Here is a 13,406-nt window from a genome sequence, read left to right as displayed (position 1 = left end):
GTTCCCCAGTCAGGTCGTTTACCTGAAAGAACAGCGCAACGAAGGAGGAGAGTGAGACTTGTTTCGGTACTTTCTTGCCTTATCTCAGATCATATCCCAGCTCTGGAGGCATGTGATGTTGAGCAACAGGGCCATAAAGCAGGGCAACTCTTTATGAGCGGGACTGTGAAACTCCAGCTTCACTGCCTGGCTCTGTGAACCATGGGGGGCTCCTGCACTGGCTCCCCACAAAAAGATTTTGAGGGGTTTTCTGCAAAAAAAAATCTATTTTAAAGCAGTTGTGACATTCTGCCACTAGAGCTCTATTTTCCCCTTTCCCACATCTTAGTTATTTTATTGGAGGAAATGCCTTTGTCTCGAGGCAAGACGGAATGAGGAAGAAAGAAAATGAGGAAAAATCAATTTGCTTTTCAAAAACATTAAATTAATATTAAATAACTCACTCCATGAGCAGGTTTTCCAACTTATTTTAAGAAAGTACCAACTCTACATTGAATCAAATACTTTCATAGGATGTTCTGAATAACTGACAAAGACACACAATACTTCAATAATCAAATGTTTTCTATTTGTGTCAGTGCTTCTTGAAATAATGATGACAGTTTTATTTTGAATAGTTATTTTCTGCTGTCGTTTTGTTGTGTTAAAAGTATTTATATATGTGTAGAATGTTATATTTGTCATATTTACATTTATATTTATGAATATTTTTTGTAGTTGTTATGTTGTCTTGCTCACATCATGCGTGTCAGTCAATGTCTTTGCAGCCATCTTGGCAAGGCCTGCGGGCTGCTAGTTCAGGCTAACAAGACCCTTCTCTCTTCCCATTCATTTAGATGGAATTAATGATGATGGAGTAGAGTCATAACTTCACTTTTAAATGTCACCAAGAAATCAATCATTAATAACATTGGATAAAAAACACTTCAAAAGTTTGGTGACCTTGCCCCCAAATAATGCTTGTTTTTTAAAAGATGATGGTCATTTTCTACACAAAGACCTTGAATCAGTTTTGCACTGAAGTATGTTAATATTCCGCATATTCCAGCCCTTCATATATTAAAACTGTTCCACAGCCTCGGCCTCACCACAGATAAAACGGGAGGTAAAATAGAGCTAATCCTGCTCCCAGTGTCGCCGGAGGGGCTGTCAGACAGGTAACTGATGCGGTTACGATTGCCTTGACAGAATTTTAAAGCAGTTATAAAAGTGACTTTTTGTTTGATCGCTGTTGGGTCTTGCTGTCCCTGACTCCATTCAAGGTCTGTTTGACGACAACACAAAAGGACATGGAGAGGTATGTGGTGTGTACTGGTGGTAGAGTGTGTGTGTGTGTGTGTGTGTGTGTGTGACAGCGGGTGGGGGTGTTGTGACAGAGGGGGTCATGTAGGGGGTTTGGAGGAGGTTGAAGGGGGGTGAGGAAGTCACAGGTAGGGGACACTGATACAGGCGGTGGGACTGTGCAGTCACCATGTCTCAATCTACAAAACGACCCTGCATGACTGGTCTTGGGCAACAGCTAATGGCCCCCAATTACAGTTTCTCTGTCCTCCAGAAAGCAGCCAGTGTGGCGTGACCCTCTGAAATGAGTCTTCCCCACAGTTGCATCGCAACGACTGAGATTTGTTTAGAGACGCATGGGGGCCTTTGTAATTCATTTTCATATTTCTGATGGAGAGTCAAAATGTTTTTCACACACTCGACACTTGCTTTAAATCGTTTCTGCCCAACACGTGGCTGGTTCCTGCTCCGTCCCCGAGATCACGGAGCTGTACGAGCATGTGGCCTGTGCTGCAATGTAGACGGAGCAACGAGTGAACCAGCGAGGAGCTGAGTGTGAGGGTGGGAAAAGAGCTGAGAGAGGGTCTGAGGTGGAAAAGGTCAAACTGATGTTTCACCGTGAAGCCACAGAGGGACATTTTCTTTCCAACAGGATGCCTCCTGCGGTCGGGGTTAATGTGGTGTTGGAAGGACAGAGATGTGCGGATGAATTAATTTTAGGGATGAGCAGAGGAGCGTGGAGAGAGGGCCAGGGTCCACTGGTGGTGTGGGACGGGGGACCGGGGGGGGGGGGGGGGGGGGTGGTTCTCTGGAAGAATGGGTTTCAGAGTGCTGTTGGTACCATCTCCAGCCTTCACTACACTGTCAGTTTAATCAGCCTGAACTCTGAACCTCGTGGTGATCAACACCATGTCAAATGTCACAAAAGTTAGAGAGTGTTGCCATTTTTTTTTTCCTGGACAACTGAGTTTTCTGGACAGTAAAAAACTTGGAGGTGACAGGCACATGCATCGATTTAGAATATAACTGTGGCGTACTCATTTTGACTGAAAATGAAATCATTGCATTATGGAGAAATTGTGTGATATGCCAGATGAGATTATTCAAAAATCAATTATAGGTTTTCAAAACGAACCACCTCCGCAAGACTTGAGTCTGGCAGTTCTAGACCTGATTTGGCCTTTAAAAAGTAAAATACATTATTAAACAATTGAAGTAATTTTTTGACTCTATTTTCATTTGTCTTAGCAACGTGTATCCATGGACAGCGTCTGTCAGTCCACCACTTCTGTCCAGACTGAAATATTTCAACATAAAATTTTGTACAGACGTGTATGTTTCTTGCGGATTTTGGTCATTCGCTGAGTTGATGCCGAGCTCCTAGTCACGCCAGATAAACGGCTTAAATCAGCAAATGTTGTTGTGTATTTGTAGCAGTTTTATTATCACGTGACAAAATATATTATTTAATAGTGTGAATGCTGAATTTTATTTTGACGTAACTGGCAGCGATGGTACATTCACAGCCATTGTATAGTCATGTCTGCAGTTCGTCTTTTCACCAAATGAGATAAAAAATGTCAGCAGGGTCAGAAATCCCTATTAACTCTGACCTTGAATTATGAGTTGGAGGCTGTCATGAACATTTTTCTTCTTGCTCAGCTGCTTGTAGTCACGGTTGAAATAGTATGCAGTGACGGTGGCGTAACTGCATCCTCACAGATCTGGTGGTGTGACTGTAAACTCTTAGTGGTTGTTTTTTTTATTTGAAGGATTTTTCAAGGCCCGAAGAGAGAGTCAGTGGTTTGCAATATTATTTGGTTAAAATGGACCAAAATAACATAAACAGGATGTAGAGCAGCTTTTCGAGGGGTTTCTGTTAACTAGGTCTTATTCTGATGACTACACAGAGGAGGTTGGAACCGAAGGTGCTTTGAGCAGTCACAGGGGGACAAGACAGACGCCACGGTTGACTGAGTGTGAAGCTTTTCTCTTCACTCATGAAATAATAGATAACTTGGTTTCTACATTAGGTGGCACAGGGCCAAATCCTAATTGTTCAAGAGCTAACTTAAATAAGCAGAGAATATTTAGAGGAAGCCCCTGTGGGACCTTTCCTATCAAAGTTCATGTTTACAGTAAAAACAGTTTATATACTCATTGTGAGACTGGATCTTATCACGACGAGCTGACAGCAGTGACAGGTCTTTGTGATTTTCATCTTTTTCTCAAAGAATAGTTTATTTTGTCATTTTATTTCTCCTCAGTCTGCTCTTGAAGTATCCCGGGCACTGTTCGACCGCGTCGTCTTTCTCTCTCGTATCTAAATTCCGGGCAGGATGAGATGTGTCACTGTGCCTCTCACATTGACAATGATCCCATTTAGCTCCCTCGCAGCGGAGCCACACCAACATCGATCTGTGTGTGTGAGGTAAAAAGGAAATGTGCTGATTCCTCGCGCAGCTCAGTTATACATTAACGGTTAGCCAAAAAAAAGAAATAAAAGGAGCTTATAGACTTGGACAGATAACCTGCTACTGCAGCCGTCAGACCAGGCAAATGAATTGCTGACAGAAAAAATCATCTTGACACTAAAGGTCATTGTAGCTACTGTCACATTTTCGTGTTGTTGGTGCCTTTATGGCCGAAATAAAAACCTATTGGTGTCGGGTAGTAGCAGGAGAGCGAGAGAGAGGGAGAGGAGATTTCACTTTATTTCATATTATGTCTTTAAAAATATATTGTTGAAGAGGAGGAAATTAATTTCAAAACACATGCATTTTTAGATTTGAGTATTGGCAGTTCAGTTGTTATATGAACATAAGTACCCTCATCTTTAACTGAACTACAGGTAGCAAAGTAAGAAACTATACTGTATAAAATATAAAAATAGTTATGGTGTGAAATGTCTCCATACAAAAGATAAACAACTGTCAAATAACTTTTTTATAGTCTAGCAAATTGTCACTCTTGCAGCCTATCATAATTTATATATCAAAAATAATGTAGTCATTATGTCAAAAAATATGAAGCCATTTGTTACAACTTTTAGACAAATGTTCATTTTAAGTATGTACGTAAAAGATTTTGCAGTTTAATAGAAGTATCTTGTAGGTGGTTGGGGAGGAGCTAATCCTCTGATATGCACTCTAGTAAAGTCAATTATTACAGAATTTGAGGTACTTTTAAAAGTTTGTCGTAAAACATTTGAGTAAATGTTACTTTCTATCACTGAAATCTTTTGAAAGAGCAGCCTAAAAGTGCTGTATGCATGTTTATAGACCAGTGGGTGCATGTGCCTTTGTGAGCATTCTTTCACTTTTGCGTCCATGCATTTTGTTGTGTAATTCTGTGTCGCTCTGTGCAGTGTGTTTGTTCTGCAGGGTTTCAGTCCGAACGTTCCACCTCTCCCGGCTGCTAATGGCAGGCGTGCATGCCTGTGCATTAATCAGGGTGCTGTGAACCCGCCGTTTAATCGCAGAGGAAGCCGAGCAAGTAATTACTTCTGAATCTCTAATTGCACAGACAAGGAGAAAGAAAAACACCGGGCAGGGAGGGAGCCATGGATGGAGATCAAAATCTCATGCGGCCGGCTCCCGGCTCCTGGATGCACCTCTGTCCCCGTGTGTCCCACTGATCTAGTTTGGAACATCTGGATCGGGTGTCACCGGCTACACGTAAATCCCTCACGAAGTATGTGTGTAATCTCATTTTCTCAATTCTTTCTTCATTCTAGTGTCTTACTAAAAGAGGTTTCACATTAAAACATCTGTACAGCAGAAAGCTGTGAGCTTTGTAAACAAGAAGTGACAGTAGCATCAATAGCTGTAACTTAGTCTTTGAAAAAAAAATTAGTATATTAAACTCAACTATAAATCATTTGTAAACCTCTATATGACTTTATATTTGTGTTCACTTAGAAATCTTTAAAGGGTCAGTGAGAAATATCTGATTAAACTAATCTAACCGTCAGTATTTGTTTATTTAGTCTACATTATTACAACAATCTTCTGTTACGTATATTGTGATTGTTTTTGGAATTTAAAGTCTTCTCAGTTTACATCAAATTCAAATTCAATACTCTACACTTCCACTCCACAACAGTTATCTGACAGCTTTAGTTGCTTTGCAGTTAAAGAGTTTACATGCCAGATTTAATTATGACATGTAGATTGTTCTCTAACTAACAACAATATAACAGAGTTTTTGAACTGCTGACAGAAAACAGCAGTGAAAGCGATGCTCTGAGAGCAGTGAGACTGAGCCTCAACAGTGAATTTGTGGCCAAACAACTCACTTTAAAGCTCCATGAAGCCAAAACTACAAATTGCAATGACTTTTCCTGCAGAGCACAACAAAGGGTTCACACAGAATATTGATGTTTACAGGGACAAAGCAAATATGTGATAGCTACATTCCATTCTCCATTTCCAAATGCACTGCTAAATAAAGAAACTTCTTATCGGGCCATAATTCGTCACAAGCTCTTCCTTGTAGGCGTGTGTTTGACTTTGCGCTGAGTGTGGCACCTCGCTGCTTAACTCATGTTCTGTTCTCGGGAGATTTATTGCCACAGAGACACTCCTTCACATGAACAAGTCATAGTCTGTCTGATCAAAGAAAGGTCACGGGTGATACTGAACATGGATGTGTGTGCGTGTGTGTGTGTGTGTGTGTGTGTGTGTTTTAACGTTATCACTGTATGCCGTGGGCTCACGCTCAGTGTTACCAGGTGCAATAAAACTCTCAAACAAGGAGAAAAACATAATTACTTTTGTTAGACTGACAGAAAACCCCCAAAAGAAACATCATCAGAACTGCAGTTCTGCTGGTGCATGCAAGAGTGTGACTGCACCGTGCTCTGCACACTCGCCTGCAGGATGTGCTCAAAGCAGTTTGCCCAGTCCTTCACTAGGTGACAGCAGTGAGTTCAACAGGAGGTTCTCATCCTGCAGCATGACCTCTAGGCCGTTTCCCCAGAACAAGAGTCTTATATGCTTCGATGCCTTCACCCAAGACCAATGCAAGATGAACCACTGGTATGGAACTGGTAACCAGCGAGTCATGCAAATCGCACCAGAGATGAGCGGTTTAACAGTTACGAACACAAGGGGATACATGTGGTCTCTCTGTACAGGTAGATTTTCATACTTGGCAAACACTGTGCCTTCAGGGAAATTACGATGTGCAGAATGTACCTGCTGAAATGATTAAATCCCCAAACAGACAAAAACAAAGCTTTATTTCAGAGAAGTGAGATGGACAACAGAAGCCTTCTCTCCGCTGAGTCCCGCTAAGTGCAAACCAAAGCAGCTTTGCTCCACACATTTTGAGTGGGAGTTCGCTTCTGTACAGTGAACGTGTTTCTATCTTTCGTTCCAATCCTCTAGCTGTCCGTGGTGTAACCACGTCTAGATTAACCTCAGAAACAACGGCGCTGGTGCTGCAGGTTTTACTTTTCATGCCTCACTGTGACCGCGTGATGTTTTTTTTAATGTTTTAGGAAGTTTCAAATCCAATGACATATGACCACTTGATATAGTACTATACAAATAGTAGTACCTTACTTTTATGTATTGACATAGGTACAGCATGCTACATATATTATATTCAAAAATGTACTATGTCAATCTCAGCTTTTAAAATAGTAGATGTAACACCTACAGAGGAAGCTTAAATACATGGCATTTTATTCAGGTTGTGCACAAGTGCCTTTACTATTTGTTTCCTTGTTAATTTTTCTGATATAGATGTTGTGCATCACATCTGCAGCACTCAATAGGTAATAAAAGAGACCTTTTGACCTTGTTACTTTATACTTTTCGATCTTCAATAAGATATTACGTTTTGCAGTTTTTAAGCCAAAAACATTGCTATCGTTACGCATCATTTTAAAATCTTGTGCAGGGTTATTTTAGGATTTTAAAAATTTCTGACATGCATATGATGACAAGTCGTTCTGTGTTTTACCCAATGCCATAGAGATAGGTGGTGTGCCCTCTTGTGTACAAGACAAAGTGTCTGTTGCTTCAATTCCCTGAGTCAATATTGACCAGCAGCCAGAGAGAGAGAGAGAAGCAGCCGCAGCAGCAGCAGCAGATGGGAGGACGAGAGACACCAGATCATCATCAGCTGCACACACACACACACACACACACACACACACACACACACACACACACACACACTCACACACACACTCACACACACACACACACACACACACTTCTGAAACCATCAAAAAAACTAAAAACTAAAGGACCAAAAGTACACTGTCATCATGATGTTGATATTGACAATTTTAGATTTCATTAATCTCAGTGCAGTTTATCTATTCAACATATTTGTAATGCATTTGCATGATAAGAAAATATTCCAACGAAATGAAAAAAATACAAACTAAGAAAAAGTAGGGTCGAGGGGTTCTTTAACAGCTATCTTTTCTGCCAAGAGATGAACCAAGAGATGACAGTTCAGTTTCCTGTATGTGCTGATGATGGCCATACTGGTTCTATAGCTGAACGACAGAGGGTCATGACCTTTGCCCTTAACTATCTTCTCTCTGCTCCTTCAGATGTTGGGAGCCACAAGGGATAAGAGACAGAAAGTACTTTTTTTCCGACAATAATGAATGAATGCGAAAAGAAGAATATTTTGGCTCCATTACAGTTAAAGTGTGGGAGTGTCCGAGAGCTGTTGAGTTGACTGGGGAGCAGTGGGCGTGTGAGATGCGAGCGGTCGTGCTGCTCCGACGAACAAAATGCTGCATCATAGTATTTTCTCTTATGTCTGAGTCTTAATCAAAACTCAAACTTGGCTGGATGGAAAATCCCAAATCCATTGTGTCTGTTTGGCGTTTCTTATCAGCTGCTTTGTCAAAAAAAGAAAAGAAACTGCATATAAGAGAGACGTCAAGGTGTAATCAAACAACACTGCGACCAGTTTGCAGTAATGTGACTAACTGCCAAACCCCCTGAGCCGCTCTGATCTGACATGACTTAACAAAAGAGTAGAGGAGGAACAGCTCAGTCCGTGACTTCACACACACCTTGGGCTTGAAGAGTAAACACAACCGAGAGACTTTCAAGTCTTGGGTCTGATTCAAACCCACAGAAACTCTCTGTGCCACACACACACACACACACACACACACACACACCCTGCTGCAATTGTATGTTGACAGAGCCAACACAGTCGCAGCATGTAACACACACACACACACACACACACACACACACGGCCACAGGCCTCTCTGGCTCTCCCAAGTGCAGAATCACCCACAGGTCATATTACAAGGGCCTTGTATCACTTTCCTCTTCCTTACCCTCGTTTGAATGAGTCCACTGCAAATGAAAACGCTATGTGTGTGTGTGTGCGTGTATGTGTGTTTGTGTGTGTGTGCTACAGCCTTCCTCCTGTGATTCATGGGTGTGGTGATGAAATCTTATTGAGCTGATAGAGATCAAAGCTGCTGCTTCATATGATGAAGAGAAACTGTGACACAATCAAAGCACCAGTGGGAAAGTCTGACCACTGATGGATTTATGACCATCGATTACCATAAAATAGCCAGAGGATTTGCATGATTAATGAGGTTTTGTTTGAGGACTAGATTGCCTCGTATTTTCTATAATTTAGTTTTTTTGTTAACATGCTGACGCCCTCTTGTTGAGTCAACTGAGACATTTTTTCCCCTGCAGAGATCACTATCATGGAAAACTAACAAAGCATACTGAATTAGTCTATTGTTGCTATCTGAGCATTGGTTTACAAGTTTATTATCTTATTGTATCTCTTATTTATCCACTGTCAACACTGCCCACTCTCTCCTTGAGGAGAAATGGTTTGGCATTTGAGAAATATGCTTTTTTCTTTCTTGTGGAGAGTTTGAAAATCACACAGAGATAACTCTCAAAATTGATATTGTGCCTGACTATTTCTATTCTATTCTATTCTCACTTTCTTCATGACTATTGAGGCTTAATAAAAAACTCTGCAGCCTATATCTTGCTAAGCAGCAATTAGCTAAATTCCTTTTTTTCGTAAGTCCGTTCTGGTAACACAAAGTTGGATGGGGGAGACATTGATTGCATAATCCAGGACAGTTAACAGGCAACAGGCAACCAGTGGAGACTCCAGGAAGTAACTGCACAAGAGTGGGATGAACATTTCTCATCTAATTACTGGTCAGAAATTTGAAAAAGCATATTTCTTACATGTCCACTTCGCCTTCATTCAGACTCAGATGACGACAAACAGCCGTCTCCGGTCCCTGAGCGGAGGAGATGAGCGGCAGGAGAATTGAGGTCAGGTTTAAGGTCCAGCTCAGTCTGTGGAACGGTACATGGCCGCTGGATCCTGAAACTCACGCACACGCCATGTGGCCCCTTGTCCTTTTTTTCCAGTCACTTTTCAAATGTTCCGGTCTGTGGGGTGAGGACAGAGAGGTCACAACAGGTCAGTGAAGACACCGGAGGCAGCCAAGCCTTGAAGCAACATCAATACTCACAATGTGTCCCTGAAACGTGTCTCAAAAGTATTAAAATAACTTGATGATGATGTTATCCAAGGGCAATGAAACAAGAAACGTCTTTAAGACCAAACAACACATAACCCCTGATCATGAGATGTGAACAATTGTGATGTTATTCACAGGTCTGGAGAGGTTAAACTATCCTGTATAAAAGAAACCACGTTAAGAGTTTTTTTGTGACAAAGTCAAATTAACTTCTTTTTTTTGTGCAGGAACCCCTTGCGACCCCTTATATGGCCCCAACCCCAGCTCTGACTCAAGCCTTGGGCCAGCATTGTGGCGGACTATAATAACATATGATGTGTGTGTATTTTAGAGACCTCTCCATCAAAGGATCATGCAGGTGTTGTTTTATATTTTTCATATTGTCTACGAATTCATCATGATTGTGAGAATTGATCATGACTTAAGAGTATTACAGATGTGACAGTGTTTGATGCAACAGACGATACAATGGTCTGCCTTTACACCCATGAAGAGACTACCGAAATGTATTAGTGGCTTTCACAGCATCATGACATAATTTTTTTTTTAAGTCATAAATCTTAAAAAACTTCTTAAGCAACGTTGATAGTTATTTGGCGGACAGAATATGAATCAATTGAATGTTCAATCAATTTGATTTCAGGTATCATATTAGCTCAGGATAAGACACTGTAAAGAAAAAGAATACATCTTTTCATTACTCAACATCAGGTTCTGGCCTGATGTGTGAATTTTGTATGAAAATGAGAGAAGATTTCTCTGAAATCACTCACATGTGCCGCTAAAGGAACAAATCAGTCTGCGCGGCTTGTTCTTGCATGAGGCCCAGTGAGTCTTCACAGCAGCAGGACAGTGTCCAGTATATGTCTGAGATACAGGAAGGTGCCATCCAATTCATGTGTTTCTAATTCACGTGTTTGTAAAGGTCTGTGGACAATAAGTGAGCCCTATGCCACAATGAAATACAGATAATGCTTGTTAGTACAATATCACCAGCCTTATTCTTTAATTCAGTACAACTCAAAGTCATTGCATTGCTGGTCCTGTGCCTGGTCCGACTGCAGGTGGACAGATGGGTACAGGCACAGGTGAGACCGTCCATGGGCAGTCTCACCCCACGGGTGACCAATCAGGGATGGTCCCTGTCCCTGGTTGCTCAACCTATGTGTCACTGATCTGTGTGAGAGCGTAATGGGCTGTGCGTGTTCCTCTCCACACTCCAGTGCACAGGACGGTTTCACAACAGGCGTGACGGCCTGTGTCCCGGATAAACTTTCTTTGCTGCTTGTTATTATTTGTCGTTAATGGTTGACAGATTTTAAATCGAGACGTGTGAAAGTGCTAGAAAATTGTATGGCAAAGTGACAAGACGTACATAAGAGTTTGTGTGTGCATGTCTGTTGATACCAGTGTAATTTGGTCAAAAAATGGATTTCACAAATCAACACTGGACTTGCAGAAATTTTTGGAATTGGCATAATTTAGCAACACTCCAATGAATATGAATATTTTTTAAATAAAATTCCGCCTCACATGTATTTTAGATGTTATTTACCTTTGACAATCTATCTTCAGTTTCAAACCGGCGTCTGACTCTGAATTCTGTACGATTGTGTCAAAAATCTTTGGTGTACGACAACAAATGACCCAATTTATTCTGTTATTGAGAAAATCCGTGGGTTTCTTCGGGCTTTTCACCACAGTGGTGCGGAGATTAGAGAGCAGTGTAATAATTAGACCCAAATCTGCCGCAGCAGACTTTTAGATAAGAGGAACAACTATCAGGTCTTTGGTGATGTTGGAACAATATTAATATGCATAAATGAAACACATAAAGTGTTTCCTGGACACAACAGTGACTTATTAAGGATTTTATCTCCTCCTGTTCTTTCACCGGGGCATTTGAGTTGTAATATTCATATATTTATACTCTCCTAAAAGTTACATTAGGGTTTTCATAATCATCTTCAGCTAGTCTAAACTTGTACTAATGAAACTTGTTGGGTTTAATGAAGTTGCTTCAGCACAAATATGTTTAAGGCTCCAGCACTAATCAGTTTAAGGCAATCCTGTGTATTACTAATGATCAACCACATTGATACTACACTAAAAGATTACACACCCGACCAATAATTGGCCAAATATCTTGTTGCAAAGCGTCATACATGTTCACAGTGGAGGTCAGCTGCTTCAGGAAGTCGTGTTTGCAGAGAGATGATTTGATCTGAGTTGGATCGGTTTCATTCGCAGCAGTGATCTATAACGGAGAACTTACAGTAACCTTGAGTTATGGGCTTCTGCACCAAACATTTATCGACATCATGTGGTCTGTAGATGAAAACAACGACATACAAGGTAGTTCAAATCAGTTCTGCCACTTTATTTTGCAGGTCATTAGTCTAATTGAGTTTTTGTGTTGGGGTCTGTCATTGGTTTGCAGAGAAACTTCCATGACTTAAAATTTGAATGAATGATGTGAACAGCCCATTGATTTTCTTATGATTAAAACTAAAACAAAATTTATTTTCAGGAAACTTAAGATGAATTTGCTTTCTACAGGAAGCAGTGGGACATCTGAAATAAAGTGTAACTAAAATAGCTGCACCTCAACCAAATACAACAGTGAAACTCTACTAACACATTTATGCATGAGAAGTTTTTTTAAAACTATGTGATTTGTTTATATACATTGAGTAGGTTTGATACTTCAAGTATATTTTTGACAATAAAAGTTTAACTTAAGTAACATTTTCAGTGACTTTTTTACTTGTGTATTAGAACTTGTACGATAAGATAACGTATTTTAAGGTATTGGCAGTTAATATAAATACTGCTACCACCAACCATCAATTGGAGAAAAAGAGTTTTATTCAAGTTAAATGTATAGTTTCTTACTCTCATCCTCAGAGAGAGACAAAGTAAGAAACATCAGACAATCAAAAGAAAGTTTATTGCTGAACGTGAAACAAAAAAGAAACCTGAATTCAGAAAAGCCCAACCTGTTATAAGAAGTCACTCAGTTAGGCGAGAGTACAATCATGTACAATAATGGATACAATTCATAACAAATTATACTCAAACTAATGCTAATACAGATGTTTTGGCTCCTGGTTGCATGGGAAAAGTGTAATTTTTTATTAAAATATTTTCACCCAAAACTCGCTTCAGATGCGACACAAATCGTGGAAGAAGGTCAAGCTGAACTCACTGTGTTCAAGCAGCATTTAAAATTTACAATATTGTGTTTATTTAATTTTAATCTGCAAAGGGACAAGTATGAACGGATGTGGCCTACCTCAGCATGTATAGCTGAAGCTGTATGTTTCCAGCGTCCGTCTCTAGATTGGCCTATGAAATTACATTGAACCTCAAATTACCTACGTGCATTTAAATGTTGTTGAATTTTTGTCACTTCTGATTAACTCAGGTATAAAGGTGCAACATGTCAACAAAGAGACACATTTAGTTTATTAGTCCAAACCTGCATTTTATTCGGAATAATATATACATAATACACTCAGTTGCCAGTTTATTACTGTAGGAACAGTTAGGCTTCCTAAAGTTAATGCAGTCTAACACAACGGTCTTGTAATAAAGCCAACATATA

At 40.3% G+C, this 13,406-nt stretch overlaps 1 long non-coding RNA gene across 2 annotated transcripts; it reads left to right on the top strand.

Annotated features, from left to right (window-relative positions):
* The first annotated feature begins 2,089 nt into the window (after positions 1-2,089).
* LOC118299167 lies at positions 2,090-12,493 on the top strand. Of its 2 annotated transcripts, XR_004789780.2 has the most exons (4): positions 2,090-3,485; positions 4,807-4,974; positions 9,521-9,738; positions 10,027-12,493. It is a non-coding gene; the product is annotated as an uncharacterized LOC118299167 (long non-coding RNA). The 2 variants fall into 2 exon arrangements; XR_007031682.1 differs by having other exon boundaries at positions 2,090-4,974.
* Positions 12,494-13,406: the final 913 nt, after the last annotated feature.

The sequence above is a fragment of the Scophthalmus maximus genome, chromosome 11 (genome assembly GCF_022379125.1).
Source record: "Scophthalmus maximus strain ysfricsl-2021 chromosome 11, ASM2237912v1, whole genome shotgun sequence".
In the NCBI taxonomy this organism is placed as follows: Eukaryota; Metazoa; Chordata; class Actinopteri; order Pleuronectiformes; family Scophthalmidae; genus Scophthalmus; species Scophthalmus maximus.
This window is presented reverse-complemented; position numbering and strand designations above follow the sequence as displayed.